The sequence below is a fragment of the Melanerpes formicivorus genome, unplaced genomic scaffold (genome assembly GCF_026170545.1).
Source record: "Melanerpes formicivorus ecotype bairdi unplaced genomic scaffold, bMelFor1.0.p_v2 SCAF_5, whole genome shotgun sequence".
NCBI lineage: Eukaryota > Metazoa > Chordata > Aves > Piciformes > Picidae > Melanerpes > Melanerpes formicivorus.
This window is the reverse complement of record NW_027142357.1, coordinates 1026443-1033425: the sequence shown is the minus strand read 5'-3', so window position 1 is coordinate 1033425 and position 6983 is coordinate 1026443. Positions and strand designations below refer to the sequence as shown.

At 48.9% G+C, this 6983-nt stretch overlaps 1 non-coding gene across 1 annotated transcript; it reads right to left on the bottom strand.

Annotated features, from left to right (window-relative positions):
• Positions 1–5619: 5619 nt before the first annotated feature.
• On the bottom strand, positions 5620–5701 carry TRNAS-GCU (transfer RNA serine (anticodon GCU)). The gene has a single exon. It is a non-coding gene; the product is annotated as a tRNA-Ser (tRNA).
• Positions 5702–6983: the final 1282 nt, after the last annotated feature.

Sequence of the window (6983 nt, the reverse complement as noted above, 5' to 3'; positions counted from 1 at the left end):
CCTGAGACCTGCCAGCCAACAGTCTGAACCACAAAGGAACTTCTATCAACATCCCCAAGGCTCTGAAAGAGTAGCCTGCTGCCTTCTATTTATATTTCACATCTTTGACAGACACACAGCGAACTTCTTTGATGGCATACATGCAAATGTGCTGCCAAACATGGGTGCCTTTTAGCTTGCCAGGCACGTACTTCCTTGTGCTGTTTTCCACATAATCCAGCCTCAAATAAAGGCATCAGTAATTTTGACTTGATTACACTATAATTATTCAAATATCTTTAATTTTATACTCCGGACTAATTTCCATCTCCGTGGTTATCATTAAAAGAGATTGTTACAGATAATGTATCTCATGTATTTCCCCTAATTGGAAAATGCAGTTCTTGAACAATTAGAGCTGTGACAACAACAACAATCCTGTTTAAAGGCTACTTTGGCAGCACAGCTGCAATTATTGCAAACATCGACTGTGGCAAGCCACCATAATTAATAGCAGAGCAGGAGGACAAGCTGCCGAGAGCTAACTTCATCCTTGCTGCCTAGTTTCTGGGGTTTTTCCACCCTGTTCCAGTAGACAATGTTGGAACTCTGCCAGGGAGCTCACAAAGTAAGCTTGTGGCTTCACAGAATTACAGAACAGTAAAGGTTGGAAGGGACCTCCAGAGACCATCCAGTCCAAACCCCCTGCCAGAGCAGGATCACCCAGGGGAGTCTGCACAGCAATGCATCCAGGTGGGGCTGGAAATTCTCCAGAGAAGGAGACTCCACAACCTCTCTGGGCAGCCTGCTCCAGGGCTCTAGGACCCTCACAGTGGAGAATTTCCTCCTCATGTTAAAGTGGAATGTCCTGTGCTGTAGTTTGTAACCATTGCCCCTTGTCCTATCACAGGGTGCAAGTGAGCTGAGCCTGTCCCCTCCCTCTTTATACCCAGTCCTCAGATATTGATAGACATTGATCAGATCCCCTCTCAGACTTCTCCTCTCCACACTAAACAGCCCCAGGGCTCTCATCACTGGGGAGTGCTCCAGTCCCTTCAGCATCCTTGGACTCTCTCCAGAAGATCCCTGTCCCTCCTGAACTGGGGAGCCCAGAACTGGATGCAATATTCCAGCTGAGGTCTCAGCAGGGCAGAGTAGAGGGGGAGGAGAACCTCCCTGGATCTGCTGGACACACTCCTCTCAATGCACCCCAGGATCCCATTGGCCTCCTTGGCCACCAGGGCACATTGCTGTCCCCTGCAGAATTTGCTGTCCACCACCACCCCCAGGTCCTTCTCCACAGGGCTGCTCTCTATCAGAGACAGAAAAGAATGCCAGATGCATGCATTTCATATTTGCCAAACACCAGCACAGCTCCAAGGAAGAGGCTCAGGTGCCATGTACTGGAATAAAAAAAAAAAAGAGAATGGAAATACCCAGGGAAATGATGGAAATTAGAAGGGGGGGGGGGAAAAAGAGTAAAAGAAAGAAAGAAAACCCAGGCTGAATAAAGAGTGGCATTAAGATTAAAAGCTCTTCAGGGGAATGAGTGCTTTTTTTTTTATGATGTGCTTTTGCAGAAGTCAGGAAAATGGGATTTCCAGCACAACTGTTTCATCCAAGTACCACTCCAGCACAAATAATTAATAACAACAGCAGTCAAATTTATTCATAGCAGCGTCACAAATGATGTTGTGCAGTTCTCAAGGGTAAGTGCTCCTTTTCCCTCAACTCACTGCCCAAATATACCCACCAGTGAGTCTAGCTGCTCCCTTTGACAGCTCATCTTCTCTCTCCCCTTTCTTTATTACATCTCTACAATTAATAGACTTCACAGAATCACAGAATGTTAGGGGCTGGAAAGGATCTCGAAAGCTTATCCAGTCCAACCCCTCTGCCAGAGCAGCATCACCTAGAGCAGGTCACACAGAAACACATCCAGCTGGGTCTTGAATATCTCCAGAGAGGTAGACTCCACAACCCCCCTGGGCAGCCTGCTCCAGGCCTCTGTCACCCTCACAGGGAAAAAATTCTTCCTCCTGTTTCTATGAACTTCCTATGCCTCCTACATGCCTTTAAGCTGTTGAAGAGCAGATTTAGATTGGATGTTAGGAACAAGGTCTGCACCATGAGGGTGGTGGAACACTGAAACAGGTGGCCCAGGGAGGTGGTTGAGGCCCCATCCCTGGAGATATTCAAGGTGAGGCTGGAGAGGGCTTTGGGCAACCTGATCTACCTGGGAATGTCTCTGCAGGGAGGTTGGACTGAATGACCTTTGGAGGTCCCTTCCAGCCCTGTCCATTCTATGGTTCTTTGATTCTATGATTCTAAGCAGAGATAGAAAAACCCTTTGCAGTTAGCTCTGTGTGATGTTGACTGCATGTTGTGTTGCATTTACAATGAACACCCTTCTGCTTGCTATTGGCACTGCTTCCTCAAAGCCCAGAGTTTTGGATAGGTAAATAACAAGTGCTGGCTTTGTCAGCTCTCTGGAGCTCTGGCATTTTGCTATGAATACTGCAGTGTATTATTACCACACAACAGTGTTAATATCTCCTTTTAAAAGATGTGTGCTTTCAAGAAAATGAGTTCCCTGCAATCACATTGGATCTTTAACTCATTGATTCATAGAATCACAGAATTGTCAGGGTTGGAAAGGACCTCAAGGATCATCCAGTTCCAAGCCCCCTGCCATGGCCAGGGACACCTCACACTAGAGCAGCTTGCTCACAGCCACATCCAGCCTGGCCTGAAAAACCTCCAGAGATGAGGCTTCCACCACCTCCCTGGGCAACCTCTGCCAGTCTCTCACCACCCTCATGGGGAAGAACTTCTTCCTAACATCCAATCTCAATCTACCCACTTCTAGTTTTCCCCCATTCCCCCCAGTTCTGTCCCTCCCTGACACCCTCAAAAGTCCCTCCCCAGCTTTCTTGTAGTCCCTTTCAGATACTGGAAGGCCCCAAAAAGGTCTCCTGGGAGCCTTCTCTTCTCCAGACTGAACAACTCCAACTCCCTCAGTCTGTCTCCATAGCAGAGCAGCTCCAGCTCTCTGCTCATCCTTGTGGCCTCTCTCTGGGCACGTTCCACTACCTCCAGATCTTCATCAAGGAGATTGAGAGCACTGTCACTGTGCTGACAGTCAGTTGTTACCTCTGTTGTTCTGGGGCCACTGCCTCCACCCAATGCTTTTTGGAACTTAATGCGTTCACCGTTACGTCGCAAGGTTCACAACTGCTCAACGAATCCTCACCACTCTCCCCCAGGAAGGCATTTCTATGCTAGCAGCAGCTACATTGCAGCAGCATGAACTCTGACTGGTGTGCATGCTGCTCCTGTCTGAGCACATCAGGAGGGGCAAGGCTGCCCTGTAATTGCAGTTTTGTTATGAATTCAATAAATAATAATGCAACGTGAAATTACATTTGCTCTTTCTGCTGTCACATCACATCATATATTCATATGGAACCATTTAGTGGAGGCTTAGGAAGTTCCATGTAGGCATCAGGAAGATTTTTTTTCACTGTGAGGGTGATGGAGCCCTGGAACAGGCTGCCCAGTGGCACTGTGGAGTTTGTCTCTCTGGAGATATTCAAAAGATGTGTCGGGGGGGATGGAGCCAGGCTCTGCTCAGTGATGCCCAACAACAGGACAAGGGGCAGTGGGTACAAGCTGGAGCATAGAAGGTTCCACATGAACAGGAGGAAAAACCTTTTCATGTGAAGGTGACAGAGCCCTGGAACAGGCTTCCCAGGGGAATTGTAGAGTCTCCATCTCTGGAGACATTCAAACTTGCCTGGATGCACTCCTGTCTGACCTTCTGTAGGTGATGCTGCTCTGGCAGGGGGCTTGGACTGGATGAGTTTTTGAGGCCCTTTCCAGCTCCTAACATTCTGTGATTTGTCTCATGTCAAACTAAAGGTCCTGCTCAGCAAGCTGCTGTCCATTCTTTTCCCACCTTCTGTGTTTCTGAGTAGTATTCCCCAATACTGTTGGGAGAGCTAAAAATTATCTGGGAGAGGTGGGGAGGTGGGAGGGGGGGAAGTGTGTTGCCTAGGAGGCAAAATATCCTCACATGTTCCTAATAAAAAAAAACTAATAAGTGAAAACAACAAATCTGCATCAACTTTCCTTAAATAACAGCAGCCACACAATGGCAGGCAGCAGTACTCAGAGAGAGACAGCTGGTCCTTGTTGAAACAAGGAGGAGGAGGAGGAGAAAGGGAAGAAAACAGAAGTCAGCATCCTTGAGCACTGATCTGGTTCCTTTTGTAAATGTTAAATCATAGAATCATAGAATGGTCAGGGTTGGAAGGGACCTCAGGGATCATCCAGTTCCAACCCCCCTGCTATGGCCAGGGACACCTCACACTACAGCAGCTTGCTCACAGCCACATCCAGCCTGGCCTGAAAAACCTCCAGAGATGAGGCTTCCACCACCTCCCTGGGCAACCTCTTCCAGTCTCTCACCACCCTCATGGGGAAGAACTTCTTCCTAACATCCAATCTCAATCTACCCCCTTCTAGTTTTGCTCCATTCCTCCCAGTCCTATTACTCCCTGACACCTTAAAAAGTCCCTCCCCAGCTTTCTTGTAGCCCCCTTCAGAGACTGGAAGGCCACAAGTGGGTCTCCTTGGAGCCTTCTCTTCTCCAGACTGAACAACCCCAACTCTCTCAGTCTGTCTCCGCAGCAGAGGTGCTCCAGCCCTCTGATCATCTTCGTGGCCCTTCTCTGGACCTGCTCCATCAGGTCCATGTGTTGAGGGCTCCAGACCTGCGCACAGTAATCCAGGTGAGGTCTCCCCAGAGCAGAGTAAATCAGCAGAATCACCTCACTGGCTCTGCTGGCAAAGCTGCTTTGGATGCAGCCCAGGCTGCCATTGGCCTTCTGTGCTGCAAGCGCAGGAGGCTGAGGGGAGACCCTACAAGGTGGGAACACAGATTTAGACAAAGCCTTTTCCTCCACCAAGAGAAATACGATTTGTAGCAGCTTCTGGCAGCGCTAACACTGGCAGCTAGTACCACTTATATCCAGCATGCAATTTAGAGCTAAGCCAGACTGACACTTCAAGGAGCACCTTTCAGCAACAGGCAAGGAGGAACTCATCAACCTGAGGAATATTCTCAACACTGGATCTACTTCCTTAATTTCAAAACTACCTTCTGATTGATAAGACAGCAGGTCCCAACAGTCTTTGACAGCCTCCTACATCCACTGTGGGCAGTAAGCACCCTGTTGCCTTCTTTTCAGAGCTTCAGCTATTAACTGCTTGTTTTATCATGAGATATTAATGGCTGTAACAATAAAGCCAGTAGCAATATGAAGGTGGTTGAACACTGGAACCCAGGGAGGTGGTTGAGGCCCCTTATCATAGAAAGGTAGAATGGTCCAGACCAGCAGGGACCTCTAAAGGTCATCCAGTCTGACCTCCCTGCAGTCAGCAGGGACATCCCCAACTAGATCGGGTTGCCCAGAGCCCTCTCCAGCCGCACCTTGAATATCTCCAGGGACGGGGCCTCAACCACCTCCCTGGACAACCCATTCCAGGGCTTCCCCCACTCTCATGGGGAAGAACTTCCTCCTCACGTCCAGCCTGAATCTCCCCACCTCCAGCTTCATTCCATTAAAGACTACGTTTCGACGAGGATGGGATTCGAACCCATGCGTGCAGAGCACAATGGATTAGCAGTCCATCGCCTTAACCACTCGGCCACCTCGTCACGGTAAAAATAAAGGGGACACCAGGGGACAAGGTCACTACCCTCATAGTGAAGGAATTGTTCCTAGCATCCAATCTAAATCTGCCCTTCTCCAGCTTAAAACCATGGCCCCTCATCCTGTCCCTGCAGGCTTTTGCAAGCAATCTCTCTGAAGCCTTCATGTAGCTCCCTTCAGGTACCTGGAAGGTTGCTCTTAGGTCTCCCTGGAGCCTTCTCTTCTCCAAGCTGTGCTTGGAGCAGAGCTGCTCCAACCCCTTGATCATTTTCATGGCCCTCCTCTGGACCCTCTCCATCAGGTCCATGTCCTTCCTGTGTTGAGGGCTCCAGACCTGCACACAGCACTGCAGGTGAGGTCTCAGCAGAGCAGAGCAAAGTGGCAGAATCACCTCTCTGGCTCTGCTGGCAATGCTGCTTTGGATGCAGCCCAGGCTGCACTTGGCCTTCTGTGCTGCAAGCTCACACTGCCTGCTCCTGTCCAGCTCCTCACCCATCAGCACACCCAAGGCCTTTTCCTCAGGGCTGTTTTCTAACACCCCTTCCTTGGAGATATTCAAGGTTAGGCTCCATGAAGTTCTGGGCAACCTGATCTAGTTGGAGATGTCCCTGCTGACTGGGGCTGGGGGGGTGGACTGGATGACTTTAGGAGGTCCCTTCTAGCCCAGCCCAGTCTATGATTCTGTGATTCTAATACAACAAAGGGAAAAGCAAACCTGCAACACTCAAAAGACAATTAAATGGAGCTGGTTTCTTCAGAAAAGCGGCAAATCATGGAATCATAAAATGTCTTAGACTGGAAGGACGTTAGTGATCATCTAATCTAACCTCCCTCTAGCCTCTCACCTAGCCCAGGTAACTCGAGGTCCCATCCAACTTGGTCTTGAATATCTCTAGGGAGGAGGCATCCATAACCTCTCTGGACAATCCATTCCAGAGTCTTGCCACCTTTGCAGTGAAGGATTTCTTCCTAAGATCCAGTCTAAACCTATTCTCCTTCAATTTCAATCCATTTCCCCTTGTCCTATGGGTGTGCACTCTTGTACAAAGCTTTCCTCTAGGTTCCCTTCAGGTATTACAAGGTAGCTATAAGCTCCGCCCAGGGCCTGAACAATCCCAATTCCCTTAAGCCCTTAACCTGAAAATGTAGGGGTGAAAAATAGAGAGGAGGGAGTAGTAGGACTAGAGCTTTCTTCCCCACATCAGTTCTGGACCCAGAAAATGCATCTGGTTTGACTTCTTTGAAAACAGACAATTACACTGAAGACCAATCAGGTGCATATAGCAA